The sequence below is a fragment of the Canis lupus genome, chromosome 32 (assembly GCF_048164855.1).
Source record: "Canis lupus baileyi chromosome 32, mCanLup2.hap1, whole genome shotgun sequence".
In the NCBI taxonomy this organism is placed as follows: Eukaryota; Metazoa; Chordata; class Mammalia; order Carnivora; family Canidae; genus Canis; species Canis lupus.
In genome coordinates this window covers 19,523,474-19,539,702 of record NC_132869.1, presented here as the reverse complement: position 1 = coordinate 19,539,702, position 16,229 = coordinate 19,523,474, and the positions used below count along the sequence as shown (strand labels likewise).

General features: G+C 39.7%; 1 long non-coding RNA gene across 2 annotated transcripts; it reads right to left on the bottom strand.

The window, feature by feature from the left end:
* Nucleotides 1-146: 146 nt before the first annotated feature.
* Nucleotides 147-16,229, bottom strand: LOC140622634 (uncharacterized). Of its 2 annotated transcripts, XR_012022330.1 has the most exons (4): nucleotides 16,011-16,229; nucleotides 6,460-6,521; nucleotides 1,022-1,214; nucleotides 147-403 (listed from the first exon to the last, which is right to left on the bottom strand). It is a non-coding gene; the product is annotated as an uncharacterized lncRNA (long non-coding RNA). The 2 variants fall into 2 exon arrangements; XR_012022329.1 differs by lacking the exon at nucleotides 16,011-16,229 and having other exon boundaries at nucleotides 6,460-6,645.

Sequence of the window (16,229 nt, the reverse complement as noted above, 5' to 3'; positions counted from 1 at the left end):
CTGACTTTCTTTTGACATCCATTTACACGATAAATGTCTCTTTACCCTCTTACTTTTAGTTTGTAGGTGTCCTTAGGTTTAAAATGAGTCTCTTTTTGGTAGCATATAGATGAATCTTTTTTTTTTTAAATCCATTCTGACATCCTATGTCTTTTGATTGGAGCATTAAGTCCATATACAAAGTAATTACTGATACATAAGTGTTTAGTGCCATTTTATTGTTTTGTCATCATTTCTGGAGATTTTCTTTGATCCTTTCTTGTCTGTCACTTTTGGTCTCTCCTTTGCACTCACAGAGTCTTCTTTAATATTTCTTGCAGGACTGCTTTAGTGGTCACAAACTCCTTTAGTTTTTGTTTGTCTGGGAAACTCTTCATCTCTTCTATTCTGAATGATAGCCTTGCTGGAATTAGAGGTATCATTACAAATTCATGGTTTTAAAAAGTATAAATTCCCTAGCTTTGTCCAGTGAAAGATCCTAGAAACAATGACTCTTCCGTAGAAGAAGTACACCTTGTACCCTGATTTCAACATCTAAACACCAACGTCCAACAGAAGGAAGCAGAGTCACATAGAAAAAAATGGCATATTCCAGGGCTAGGTCAGGGAAAATACCAGGTTACTTGGAACATATTCTTTTTTCAGAACATAACAGTATGCTCAAAAGCTGACAGGGAACTTCAAAAGAACACAGGAACCAGCAAAACTGAACAACCGAAAGGAACTATAACATGTTGAACTTTTAAAAAATTCATGAGTCTATACCCAACCTTGAAAAGAGAAGAAAAGAAAAAGAAAAAATACCAACAAATGCATGTGGAAGTGGTGATCTGGACCAAGAATTTTTAATCCAATGCCATAGGGTTTGCCTTTTCTTCCCCTGTTCCATATCTTAAACAAAAATCTCCCACCGTAGGGAAAACTGGTTCCTAACATCGAGGTATCTATTTGAAATTCTAAAATACACATAAAACTGATTTCAGAATTACTAGATCAATACTACTGCCAACAACAAACTTACCAAGTTGATTTCAAGGTTTTCTTGGAGTTCTTATTTATCCTTAGAACACTCCCTGATGATGGAAAATTACAGTCCTCGGATTAAGAAATTACTTGGAATCGTTATTTTTCTTCTTTTAAGTGGTTGTGTTATTGATGTGATCATACTTATGCTGATTTGTTTCTGTTTTTGTTTAGTTTAGAGTCAATCCAACCTGTGGGTTTAATTTTAAATTTTGAAAATAAAAATACATGGTTCAAAAGTCAAAATTCTATAAAAAGTATGATCAGAGTAATTACATTGTTTTTACTATCTTTCCCACTCCTTCTCATCTTCTCCTTTTAGGTAACCAATCCCAGTAATTTCTGGTTTATCTTCCCTGCATTTCATTTTGCATAAATAAGCACATATTTTACCCCCCAGTTGTATTGAGATTCACTTGATATATAACATATTTTCTTATTTCACCTTCTTTCTTACATAAGGCAGTATACCATAAATACTTTTTCATTTTTTATCTTGATTCTTTTCATTTATGCAAAAAATATTTTAATTTTCTATTTTCCCTTATTGTGGTCCTGACAAATCAGTTTGGGCCAAATAGAAATATTGTCCTGTTGGCACAAAGCCCCAAATTTTAAGGAAGTTCCCAATGACTGACCAAATATTTTATTTTATTTTTTTATTTTTTATTTTTCCAAATATTTTATATTTTGGAATACCAGTGAGGTGCCTGGGGACACCTATAATAGAAAGAAAGAAAAATGGAAAAGAATGGGTGGGGAGAATAGTGAGTGAGAAGATGTAGAGAAAAATTAGTCTTGAAAAAACATTTATTTCACATTTAGTGAAATTTCCACTAGGTGGCAGTAACATCCCAGGAATAAAGTTCCTAAGTGTTCTGGGAAAGGATGGACCTACTTGGAAGGAGCATGCCCAAGTACATAATCTCTGAATCAATCTATAGATGGTCTCAAACCAGATAAGATGCTATGAATAACAAATATTACAAATAATTTTAGGGGGCACTGGGTAGCTCAGTGGTCGAGCATCTGCTTTTGGCTCTGGTTGTGATCCTGGGGTCCTAGGATCAAGTTCCAACAGCCTCCCGGTAGGGGAGCCCACTTTTCCCTCTGCCTATATCTCTGCCTCTCTCTCAGTGTCTCTCATGAATGAATAAATAACATCTTAAAAAAAATAATTTTAGGATTCAGCAAATTTGTTTTAAATCTATAGGTAGTTAAGGTCTCTTTATAAAAGTATCCTAACTTCTATATTAGTTTAATTTTGTTTGATTCTGATTTTAAAAACAAGTAAAAAAACAGACTAAGTTGAAACATAAACTAAATAGTAAGATTTATTCTCATATTAGGAACTGGCAGTTTTTTTTTTTTTTTTTTTTTTTTTAGAAATTATAGAGGTAACACCGTGCCCCTGATCAATTCAGTGGATCTTGCAAAAAGTACTGTTTAAGTACTTTCATGGCATTTCATGGCCCTGTTAGGACAGAGATACTAAGTCTTTTCCATTTGCAAGCTCCTCTCAGCAGCGAGGCAGGTCTATAATTAGTCTCACTGCCCAAAGCCACATACTTGGAGGCGTGTGAAGAAGCCTGGAATCTGCAAGCCAGGTGCTGCACCTATGCTTCATCCTGTTCTTTTGCTGATTCCCACTTTCTAGCTGGCTGTTGACTTACATGCATGGATTTGTGATAGCACTTGGCTGGGCTGGGACATGAGGGATCCTAATTTGAAGAAGTGATAATACAATATCCAGAAGTGACCTTACAAGGCTAAGCACAATATCCATTAGTCTAAGATGACATGAAATAAACTGTTTTCATAGGTGTAGAGGACTGATTGCATCCACTGGGAGTAGTCAGGGCTTCCAGGAGTAGGTGAGCTTTGAAAAATTGATGAGGGAAAAATATACATGAGTTGGTGTTTGGGGAAAGGTAGACAGGGTGAATAGGAGGAAATATGTAAGAAAGTATGGATAGTTGCTAATCACACCATTCTTCTGTGTTGAAATGAAGGAAAATGTGACTTCATTCTGAATGCAAGGGGTACCTGAGTGGCTCAGTGGTTGAGCATCTGCCTTGGGCTCAGGTTGTGATCCCCAGGGGGCCTGGGATCGAGTCCCACATCGGGCTCCCATGGGGAGCCTGCTTCTCCCTCTGCCTATGTCTCTGCTTCTCTGTGTCTCTCATGAATAAATAAACAGAATCTTTTAAAAAAATTCTGAATGCAAAAATCTATTATGTTCACTAGAATTATTTAAGAATCTTTCATGTTTCTTTCCTTCCTTTGTCTTTCTACCAGCAACATCATATTATAGGCTTTCTTACTAGCTGTATAAGTGATTAATCCACTACCTTTACTGTATATTTATCTTTACCAGTAAGATTTATACTTTCATGTGTTTACTTTAACCAATTAGCACCTTTTCTTTTCAACTTAAAGAAGTCCCTTTCACATTTCTTGTAAGGCCAGTTTAGTCGTGATGAACTCCTTTAGGTTTTGTTTGGCCAAATCTTCCTCTTTCCTTCCATTCTGAATAACTTGCTGGATAGAGTATTCATGGTAGGAAGTATTTTTCTCTCAACACTTTGAATATATTGTATCCTTTCCCTCAAGCCTGTGAAGTTTCTGCTGAAAAATCTTCCAATAGTCCTTTGGGAGTTCCCCTGTATGTGATAAGTTGTTTTTTTCTTGCTGCTCTGAAGGCAACAAGAGGTGTGCAAAAGCTCCCTCCCCCCCCCCCCCCCCCAGGAAATACTGGCACTCTGGAGTAGCAGAGCAAGAGCATCTAGATGGCCCCTGCAGGAAAAGAAAGAGGGAAAAAAAGAACAATGACAAAAAAAAATAGCATTAAAAAAAGAAGATGGTGGCCATTAGCTAGAGCAAGGCAGAGATGAAGCATGGGCCAACCAGCAGGCCTCTAGATGCTGCTAAATGAGATGCCTGCTGCTCAGGTGTCTGAAAGCAATTAGCCTCCTTCATAGCCTTTGCTCTGAGGTAGCAGCAGGTGAGTCCAAGGCAGGTGAGCCCGAGGGTGTGGCTATTTAAGAGCCTTTCTCAGGTGGTTAGAGCCTTGGGTGCTTCGTGGGTCAAGCCCTGCTCCTTTTCAAAGTCAGTGTTTCAGGGGCTTGCCTCTCAGGTGCAGGTCTTAAAAGCTGGGGTAGAGTAATGTAGAGTTCAAACCTTTCACTCCTCAGGGAGAAGCTCCAGGTCTTGAGTTCCCTCCTGATTGTGTCTCACGCCGCAGGAATGGACTTCATGGTGGGATTGTGTTTAGCCTCTCCTGCCTGCTTTGCTGTGGGCCTTCTCTCATCCACCTGACGTGAAGGGTCACTCAGACAGTTCGTAGGTTTTTGGTTTTTTTTGAGAAATTTGTTCCCTATGTAGCTGCATATCCAGTGTGACGGGTGGGGGGTGAGTGGCGGGGGGGGGGGGGAAGAAGGTGAGCCCAGGGTCCTCCAACACCATGCTCTTGATTTGGAAACTTCCTGTCAGCTCTTTTCCCTCAAAGTTGCCACCAACCTCAGGCTCTCTGATGGGGATCAAGAATCATGGCCCAGCATCATGGCCGTAAGGTTTTGGAGAGTCTGGAAACTTTATCTTTCTCCCAAGTTTGTTGCCTTTTGTTTTCCTTCTCCTTTGTAGTAATCATTGGTTAATAGGGAAAGGGCTAGTGTGCTTATGTACAGGGACAGCAAAACAAGAAGAAAAGGTCTTGGGAAGGGGGGCAGAACCACAAGGATTGGGGTAGATGGAGGCAGCTTAAAAACAAAGGGGGGGGGGAAGAGGAACAGAATGGAGTGGGCCCAGGGACCAGGTGTGGGCCAAGAATATTTCAGGGCTCACAGATAGTAGGGTGGGGATATCTCATCCACAGGTTCTTTCATGGTAGAGTTCTAGAAAGTACTGGTGGCTTTTTGCTTTTAGGAGGACAGTCTAATAATTGAGAGAGATCAGTACTTTTGTAAAATATTCTCAGTTAGTACTTCCCAAAGCTGCCTGCATGTTAGAACCAGCTCAGGAACTCCTAGTGCAGATCCTCCAGTCTGACCCTGGAACTACAGAATCAGAATCTCCAAGAGGGGGCCCCAGGTCTCTTTCTTTTTTTTTTTCTTTTTTGTATATTTTTTATTGGAGTTCGATTTGCCAACATATAGCATAACATCCAGTGCTCATCACCCAGTCCCCAGGTGTCTTTCTATTTTGAAGAGTTCTCCTGTTGATTCTCTGGCAATTTATTTAGGTGGATATTTAGGAAAAACTGTTCTAAACATGTTAAAACTTATGTGTAAATAATTTCCCCCAAGAATAGTTGTTATTTTGCTCCATATATATTTGAAATTTAGTAATTAGAATAAATGAAATCATGTTACGACTTAAACACATGATGAATATTGAGCTACTGTGGCAAATAACATTTACTGAATAATGACATTTATAGCACTTTTAAATCTTCCCAAACGCTTTCTTATCTATATCCTCATAACTACTCCATGAGATAATCAACCAAGGAATAGTAAATGAGCCCCTAGTGTGGATTGGTACCAGTGCTGGGTAGACAGGAAAATGTTTATTGCTCCCCCATTACACATGAGGAAATGAATTGTAAGTGACTTAACCAATGTCCCAAGGCCAATGGTTAGAAGAGTCAGGAGTCAGGACCTGCAGTGACCCAGTCTAGCTCATCACACAGTAGGCTTAGATGCTAGGAAGCTTCTGTGTTTACCTTGCTCCAGTGTTGTCATGGTTACCCTGGGGCCTCTCCTAGAGATCAGTTTAGGACTCTGTGTATTCGTCTTACTTGTTCTCTTTCTTTGTTGTATTCAAGTCCCAATTACACAGGAAAAACCCCAAAACTGATTTTTCCAACCAGCTACCAGCTCATCTCATTTTCCTTGTAGGCTTTAGAACACATGATCTGTAACAGCTGACTGTGGCCTCAACTTTCTCTTAGTCTTTATAGTCTCTTTTTTTCCTCTCCTCTTCTGCCAAATAACTCTAAGTTAGGTCACACAAATCCCCTGCACAGGTAATCAGAATCTTATTCTCTTTGAGCTCTTCTTTCCCCACAGCTGCATTTTGCCTGCCCTCAAAATCCTCCCATCTTTCTTCAGCCCTCCTTTTCCTTCCTATTCTTTCAGTTTCCATTCATCCCTCCCATAAGGACTTACAGGGCGAGGTGCTTCTACTCTCCTTATTCAACTCCCTGCTCTAAACACAGTTTCCAATGAAGAATTCTCTTTACCTGGTCACTGTTCAATTCAAAAAGCTGCATAAGCTCCTTAAAGCTTGTGCTATTAAGTCTAAATTTTAACTTTTTGATCATTGATGCCCTCAAATGGTGGTCCTTTTATTCACCAAACTCAGGGCTTGCAACCATCTCAAGCAACTTTGCCACTCCTGCCAGACAGATTTGACACTTTCTGCCAAGACACTCACCTGATGCAGAAGTTCCTTCATGCTTCTTGCTGAGTGATGTCCCCCAGTAGCAAACTCCTCTTCTGAAAGCAGTGTGGAGTTGAGATGAGGCATAGCTTTTGGTCTCAGACACTGGTTTAGATCTTTCTTCTACTCTTGACAAGCTGTGTTACATGGGGAGAGCTACTAACCTCTATTTTCTCATTTTTAATTTTTTATTATTATTTTTTTTATTTATTTACGATAGTCACAGAGAGAGAGAGAGAGAGAGAGGCAGAGACACAGGCAGAGGGAGAAGCAGGCTCCATGCACCGGGAGCCTGATGTGGGATTCGATCCCGGGTCTCCAGGATCACGCCCTGGGCCAAAGGCAGGCGCTAAACCGCTGCACCACCCAGGGATCCCTATTTTCTCATTTTTAAAAAGAGGATATCCCCTCTTTTGCAAGTCTGTGGTGAAGATCTGAGATAATTTATGTAATGTAACTGGTACAATGACTAGCCCACAGTGGACACAGATTAAGGCTAGCTGCTCACTATCACTGCACTTGGAGCCACTAGCAGCCTTTCCTCCCTCCTGAGTCCCTCCTTAGACAAAGTGGAAATTGTTATTTTTTTCCCATGTTTTCCGTTTGCATTGTTTTAACATGCATATAATTTTGCTTTGTGAGTTTAAAAAATATTTCAGTACATATTTGTGAATAAATCACATTCTCAAGTAGGCTGTGTTTTAAATGCTATTTTTGGCCTTTTATTGGAGTTTGGGACAGTTTGTCCATAGTGAGTGACTCAACATAACTTTGTTTACATTAATAACTCATCACAATATTTTTCTCCACACTGTCTCAGGTCTTGAATTTGGAGGTACTTTGATGGTCTATTAGGTCATTAGGTCTCTTTAGGTCCCCAGACTTAGGACTGGAGCTCTGTTGGTATGAAAAGGGGCCAGACAAGGAGAAGCCAGGACCTGGCAGATAGATATAGCTTGTGGATAGATGGAGCCCTCACCTGGGGGCAGACCCAGCTGGCAGGAGTGGGGAGCATGGAACTAGCTGGGTGGATATCAGCATGATTCAGGAACCTGAGGGCATTCAGGGACTGGATTTCAGTCCCTGGATGAGGGGAAATTCCCTTGTGAGAACAAGGTGGAGCCTCACCCTCACTCCTGGTCTTTAGTGGGTATATTCCAGTCGAGGCTTGCACAAAAAGCTGAATGTGGGAGAGAGAAAGTTACATGGCTTCTCGGGTACCTGGAGGTCAGGGAATGAGACTGAAATCTCCAGCCCTCTAATCTTGTGGATGACTACAATGGCAACCAGCCCTATCCTTACATGCTTTCCAAATGTTTCCTCATTAATATAACAATTTTTCTCTCCACTTTGGAAATTACAAGGGTTTTAGAAGTTCTATGCTGGGTATGGGGATGAAGACCAAAAAATATTTTTTTTATTATAAATCACAGTCTCATGGGTACACATGAGATGAGTTCGTTTCAATAAGACAAGGAATGCAGGGGATCCCTGGGTGGCTCAGCAGTTTAGCGCCTGCCTTTGGCCTAGAGCGCTACCCTGGAGTCCCGGAATCGAGTCCCGCATCGGGCTCCCGGCATGGAGCCTGCTTCTCCCTCTGTCTGTGTCTCTGCCTCTCTCTCTCTCTGTCTATCATGAATGAATTAAAAAAAAAAAAAAAAAAAGACAAGGAATGCAGGATCAGAAAAGGGCTGGATTGGTCCTTGGGCCTTGTAGGTGGGGCCCATGTTGAGGAGCCTGTGGGCAGAGGAGGCTGGTGGGAACTTACTTTTCTGTTTCTAGGTACTCTCTCTTAGAACCCCTGTGGGATAATCTCTTCTTAATGTTGTATTATCTTCTCTTTATGACACTACGTGCTTGTCCATGTTTAATTTGTCTATCAAACAGAAGACTTGATGTGCAGATAAACTCCTAGACTCAAGAAAAAATGTGATTTCTAACAAAAACTTTGTTTAGAACATTGTCAATTTATGCAGTTACTTCCTCTAATATGTATAGTCTATGATAATCAGTGGATTTTCTCAAGTATAAATTTGAGGTTTTGAAAGATGATGCTTAACAGTGAGAACTACCTAGTACTTGAACTACTAGATTTAGAATAATATATCTAGTCACTCCCAGTCATCTATAGAATGGGCACATTTAACTACCTTATTTATTCACACTATTTCCCCCATGCCATCAATTGAGTCCTGTTCATCTGTACTTTGGCTTTTTTTTTTTAATATTTTATTTGAAAGAGAGTATGCACGTGTGTGAGAGAGAGAGAGTGAGAGCATGAGCAGGGGTGGGCAAGGAGGGGGAGAGGGAGAAGCAGACTCCCCGCTGAGATCTGGTCTTGGGGCTCAATTCCAGGACCCTGGGATCATGACCTGAACTGAAGGCAGACACTTAACTGACTGAGTCACCCAGGTGCCCCTGTATTCTGGCTTTAAAAAAAAAGGATTTACAGTGCAGACAGACTTCTTGATAGAAGGAGGTGGTGGCAGTATGGGTGGGTATAAAAGAACAGCAGAAGGAGAAAAGGATAAATAAAAAATGACTAGAAAGTGATGTTTTTATTAAAATCATTTCCAATTTCTAGTCTGAAGGGATATGCAGTCAGTAAAATTTGGTTGACTTTACAAGATACACTTCTATCTGATCATTCTTGGCATTGTGCCTTCAATTCCAGTATCTGACACCATTTTAGGGTGTTCAGGTGTATCTTATGACTGAATATATTTCATTCAATTTTATACATTTCTGTGTTTGGACCATTGATGCTCTCTTTTGCTAACCATGTACACATATGTTTGTTGTATCTTTGATAATTTCTTAGTGTACATTCCCAGCAATGGAAGGATTGAGTTTTAAGGTATGTACATGTATGAAGTGTTTGATAAACTGCCAGACTGAGCTCCAGAATGGTTGTGTCTGTCTAGGTTGTGTCTGTCTACCCTCTCTCCACCAATATATGAGAGAGACTGTCCCAGTGCAGCTTGTGGAAGGATGACAATGTGATAGGTTCTCTCAGCGGCTAGAGTGATACGGAGATGATCATTGTGGTTGGTAGGTTGTACTCACAGCTTTTACCAAAATATTGTTAACTGAGTTGATCAGTGGGACTTTGGTAAAAAAAAAAAAGAAGCTGAACAGAAAATCTTGAAATCTTGTCACCAGGTGTGGTACAGTGGAAAGATCATTAAAGTGGCAGAAGCCCTGAGTTCTGAGATTAATAAATGTTGGATTCTGTCCACTTTCCTCTTTGACTATCATTTGTGTCTAAGATGGTGCTCCTCCCATCTTTAACTCTGTATATGGCAATAAAGGTCTGAGTATCACTTCATAAGAAAAGCCTGGTGAGTATTGTTAATGAGGGAGAGACAGCAGATGCCTCACAGTGAGAAATGACACAAATGAGACTCTTCTTGTCCCCCAATTGTTATGTATTTCCTGACAGTATACATTTTTGCCTCCAGACACAGTGATTCAGATCTTATTCCAAGGGTACTTCAGTTGGAGAAGCTTCCAGTAACTGCAGGAAAATGTGACTGGTAGTTAATCAAGATGTCTAAATGTCATTCGGTGATTGATTACTCGTGAGTCATGATGACGCACTATGATGTCCAGCATTTAAAGGACACAGTGGCTCTCCTCAGCCAGTGCTGCACAGAAAGATAGATGTACAACTTGTGATCCCTTGGGATGAGTCCTCCCAGAAAGTTCTGGCTAACATAGGGAACCTAGGCATCTCTCAAAATGTTGCTTTTTAAGAATAGTTTATTCATTTATTGGTAAGAACCAGGGCTTTGGGGGCATTGCATTTGTGTAGCCCATTGGGTGACATGTGGTAGGTCCTTATTTGATGAATGAAACCTAATGAGAGAATGAATGGAAAAGTATTCAGGGAAGATTGACATTGTATCTGTGCTAGCATATTGCTTGATTCTGTGGCTGTAATAAGTATAAGTAGCTCCTGCACATGCCTGATGTAGAGGAGGACATCAGTATTATGAGTGCCCTGGCAAAGTATGAACAAAAGCTGTAGGGATACAGAATTCAGAACCCCAGCAAGAGAATTTTTATTGGTTCCTCAAGGAAGTACTTTTATTTCTCCTAGTGTTTCAATTATAATAAAATAATATTTAGTGAATACTTTCTATGTGCTAGGCACATATTATTTTATTTCATCCTCGTAGCTTGATGAGGTAGATTCTGTTATTCTTACTCCACTGAGTAAGATACAGCCACTGAGACACACAGGGAGATTATCCAATGGTATTCAACTACATGGTGGCAGAGCCAGGCTTAACCTACAAACAAGCTTGACTCCACAGTCTCTACTCTCATCCTTACGTGATGTAGCTTCTTCAGACACACAGGGCTGTTCTGTATTCTCAGTACCATGTCACAGGAATAATTCCCTCAAATGAGACATCTGGTCACTTTCATAAAAGAGAGAGGGGAGGAAGTAAACTCATTTCTACTTACCAATTAAGCACTACTCATTTAGCAAAGGAAACAATTAGGACAAAATATCTTAATCATGGAAAAATCAAACAGCCCTTCCAAACCAACATTTAAGCCACATTTGCTCCCCCTGGCTTTATCCCTATATGGGTGGTAGACCAGTTGGTCTTTTTCATTTTTCTCCTGGACATTTTGAGATTTTATAGACATACAGAATGCATTTCTGAAGTGCTTTTAATTTGAAGTTTCTGCATAGCACTCCTCCCTTTATTCCTTGCCATGATAAACATGCCCAGATAGCAAGTTCACAGAAGGTTGTGAGCTTTGAAGTCTTTGAAAATTATATGATAATGTTGTATATGTAATCATGGGTGAGAGCAAGCCAACATCTCCTTGAGTGCCAGACACACGGCCCCTATAAATCCTCAGCTAAGAGCAGAGAGTGGTGGTCCTGTTTACTTAAACTCCAGGATGGAATGGGCATGGTTAGCATCACAGTAATTGACACAATCAGGAGATCCAAACAGATTTTTCAGCTACTTGTTGTGCGCATTTAAATGCTGTGCTTATATCCATAATTCAGAATAAGAAAGTCTCCACACTCAAGGTTGGATTAAAAAAATCAGCTTCACCTTTCATTGAAATGTACATGAGAGAATTATTAAATGTCTAGGGGACTTTACAGTTTACTCGTGGGGAGATAAGAATTTATCAGTGAGAATTTGCACTTTTTTGGAGGCCCTTTGAAGTTACATTTGTGTTCCCTTAATTGGACCAAAAGTTTCCCAGTCGGATACAAGAAGAGTCTAGGACATTTCTCTTTATGGTGCTCTGTTCCAATGGCATCAGTATTTAGTTACAGTTTTATGGATGTCAGGCTTGAATTATGATGACCTATGAAAATAAGTCTAGGAGGTAGACCCCAATTCATTGCTTAGCAGAAATATCTGCTTACTGTGTTGCTAGATGAAATCCCATGCAGAATTCTTGCACTTGGATATTCGGTCATTTTTCTCCCCACAATTTTGTAAAATTATACAAGTTGTGACCAGATTGTTTTAAATTTGAAAGAATGTCTGGGAGCTTAGATAAATGTGCATTGCAAAGGTTACCCAAAGCAATCCTGATGGACAGACGTGACATGTCAAATGTTCTGGGTGTTCAAATGATTCCCACAAACCACAGTGAAAATGATTCACAGAAACAGGGTCAAAATGAAAGGTTCTCTGAAGTGTGATGCCATTAAGTCATGGTAGAATGATTAAAGATTGACAGCAATAGGGAAAGACTATTCAGAATATTAATAGAAGGTAAAATCCAAATGATGAACTCTAGAGTACTTCCTTGATCGACTTACAAGTTGAGAATTTGTCATGCTAAATATTGAATGCAGGTGAAACTAAGAAAGTATGGAAATGAATATGTCACAACTGTACTTCAAAAAGAGAAAAGAAGGCTTTCTGATTTCAACCAGCTAAGGTCTGAAGACCTTTAAATCTTTCTCTAAGGTTAGATTTTGAGACTCTGAGTTACGACTTAGTCATTGTAGACCTCCTACGTGAACGCTCAGGCATTCTAAAGGATCTGGTTAATGATGTGTAGGTTTCGTTTCACTGCTGTGAGCAAAAATAACTTCACTCTCACATCTGGTGAGTCACAGAGTGACTGTTGGACTTGAAATGTTTCCTCCTCCTGTTTGGTGATACGCTAGCTGAGATGGGTGCAAGGAGCTCACATAGATGACCCAGAACTTGTTTCATCTTTTCTCTCCCAATTTTTGTCAGTGTCTCCCAATATTCCTCCAGTCATTAAGGCTCAGAACTTGGCATCATCTTTGACTTTCACCCTCTCCTTTCCCTTCCTGTTGCCAAATGTTATTGATTCTATCTTGGGAATACTTTTTTTAAATAAATTTATTTTTTATTGGTGTTCAATTTGCCAACATATAGAATAACACCCAGTGCTCATCCCATCAAGTGCCCACCTCAGTGCCCATCACCCAGTCACCCCCTCCCCCCGCCCACCTGGGAATACTTCTTGAATCTATATTTTGTTCTCCATTCCCACTGACATTGACTTAATTTACATTACTGTTATCAATTGCTAAGATAATTATCAGAGGCTATAATTTACCTCTAACAAATTTTTTTTCCTTATTTTCCATTCTTTACAAGATACAAGATTTCCTATTTGCAAGATAAGCTATTGCATAGCATTAGATGATCCTTGCAGATACTGGCTTTTTTTTTTTTTTTTTATGTTTCTGTGCTATTGCTGTTCTCTCTCCTTGAATGGCTTTCACTCCTTATTGTGTATATATAAGTTGTACCAACTCTTCATGGCCCAGTGCAAATGATTTCTGTTCTCCCAAAGTCTGCCTTCATCATGAGCCTCTTCTCCACTTGCTGTTTTCCCTTCTCCAATGTAATTTTCTCTTTACCTTTATAAGGGCACTAATCACTGCATAACTTGTCATACTTTATTTCTTCTACTATACTCCAACTTTTTAACATAAGAATCCATGTCTAATTAATCTTTACATCTCTGATCCAAGCTTAGGATGGCTGGTTCTGTGCTTTTCATTATGCAAATCATGTAACTCTGGAAATAGCCTATATCTAAATAGTGTCAAAAAAATTGTTTTCATGTCATTTTCCTGAATGCCAAACCATAGACCAATTGCTGAATGGCGATTGTAGTGTGATTACTACTAACCGTATTATAATTTATGATAATTATATATATTATTAGTATTACTCCTAATGATATTACTAAGACTTTGAAAAAAAAGACTACTGAAATATACCAATGCTTTTAGATATTGATGTTAAAAGTTGTAAGGTACTGGGATGCTATTTTTTTCTTTATCTGATTGTAATGAGCTAGAATTTATATTTCTAGGATATAAGGGAGAATCAGATGCATCTAGACTTTGGAGGTAAATAAATTCATACTAGCTCCTGTATAGAATGAAGGGAAGTACCATTATACAGAAGCAGAAATAGTAGATAGGCTAGGCATATAGATTCTAGAATGAGATTGCCAGGTTCAAATTCCAGTTTTGACACCTTCTAGCTCAGCAACATTATGAAATTTCCTTAACATTTCTTTCTCTGATTCCTTATTTGTAAAAAAGCTTACATCAGAGGATTGTTGTAAGAAATAACTGAATTGCTCTGTGTAAAGCACTTAGAACATAGTAAGTACTGTTTAGCTATTAGGAGTTCTTACCTATCATTATTATTATGGAATGTTAAACATTATTAGTCTGAGATTCTTACTGATGAGACCCAAAGAGAGTTGAATGACTTGTAAGATTGTTCAGATGCTCCTCAGAGCCTGGGCAATCTCATCACAGGGGTTGTGTGTGGTTATATTCTGTCCTAGGCCTAGTGTAGGACATTGAATTGCCACCCTCAAGTATTAGAGGCCCAGACATATGGAAGGTGGAGACTACAATAAGGTAAGTAATGTGCCATGATGCAGAAGTGCAGCATCTTACAGGGGTTCAGAGGAGTTCCAGATTTCTTAGAGAGTCTCCAATCTTCCTAGACTCTACCCTGTAATTTCAATATTGGCTATTTATTAAACTCCCTATTATATTTGTGCTGGGTTCAGTAGTGTGCCCCCCAAATTCATGTCTACCTAGAATCTTATAATGTAGCCTTATATATAAATAGAATCTTTCTAGATGTGATTAATTATGTTAAAATGAAAGACTAAAGTGGGCACTAAATTCAGTGCCTGGTACCTTTATAAGAAAGCCATGTGCGGGCAGCTCCGGTGGCGCAGCGGTTTGGCGCCGCCTGCAGCCTGGGGTGTGATCCTGGGGACCCGGGTAGAGTCCCACTTTGGGCTCCCTGCGTGGAGCCTGCTTCTCCCTCTGCCTGTATCTCTGCCTCTTTCTCTCTGTGTCTATGAATAAATAAATAAAATCTTTTTTTTAATAAATAAATAAAATCTTAAAAAAAAAAAGAAATCCATGTGAAGGCACAAAGATACAGAGGAGACACACAAAGAATACTATGTGACATGGAGGGAGAATAAAGGGATGTCTCTAAATGAAGGAATATCAAGGATTGTCAGCAATTATGTGAAACAGATTCTTCCTCACTAACTCCGGAAGGACACAATCTTACCAATACCTTGATTTTTAGACTTTTATCAACCAGAACTGTGAGGGGGAAAAAGAATTCAGTAGTTTTAAGCCACCTAGTTTATAGTAATTTATTGTCACAATCTTAGCAAACCAATATAGCATTCTTGGTAAGAGTTTGACTTTTCTAGGTGACAAGAAGAAGGCATACATAGATTGCCTTCAGTGATGGAAACAAGCGTAGTGGGTCACAGTTTACTTATTCTATTATTTATATTCCTTAAAAATGTTGTTTACATTTTTACAAAGGATCTGTTTTTTTCTCAGACAGCCTGACAGTTAAGTAGGGAAAAATAATCTCTAACAAAATTTGAGCTAGGAGTGCCTGGGTGGCTAAGTTGATTAAGCATCTGGCTATTGATTTCGGCAAGAGTCATGATCTCAGGGTTGTGAGATCAAGTTCCATGTTGGGCTCCACATTCAGTGTGGAGTCTGCTTGAGATTTTCTACCTCTGCCTCTCCTCCTCCTCCTCCTTCTCTCTCTCTCTCTCTCATACACACACACACTTGTGCTCATTCTCTCTAAAAAAAATCTACCCCCCCCCCAAACAAACCTTGAACTAGTTAACTTATGTATCATAGTCTTTTACAGTTCTATTAAGCTCCTTTTGATTATTCAGTCTTTTTAGGGCCTTTGGGTGTCCTTCTCCTCTTGTTCCTCTCCAAGATGGGAAGCATATGGGTACATGGAGGAATCATTTGACTCTGTGACAGGTGGGACACATGCTAGGTCTTCTGGTTTCTCTTTGTTCAAGGAGATTGCTTCATTTTGACCTACGCCTTGCTCTTTGTCAATCACAAGGAGGCAGGAACGCAGCCTCAAGTGTCTGGAGTCACCCTCTTCCTCCACTACTTTCCTATTGCTTCCAATCTTGCTGGATTTGGTGCCATGATGGACAAGGGTGCCCTCTAGAGCTGGAGGAAAAAGGCCACTTACCTGAGTGCTTTCACATCTTTCTGGATGCTTCTATAGCCGGCACCCTCTGAAGCTTAGGTCTCAAGCTAGAAAAACAAGGATTCTGGTATCCATCTCCATTGCTTCCCCTTTCTGTCTCTGGCATGACTTAACCCCATGTCTCACCTCCTTTTCTGGGAAGATATTTATGCCTCTTCCCCTTGACAGACTGGATACAAGATGAAACACTAGCTTACCAAT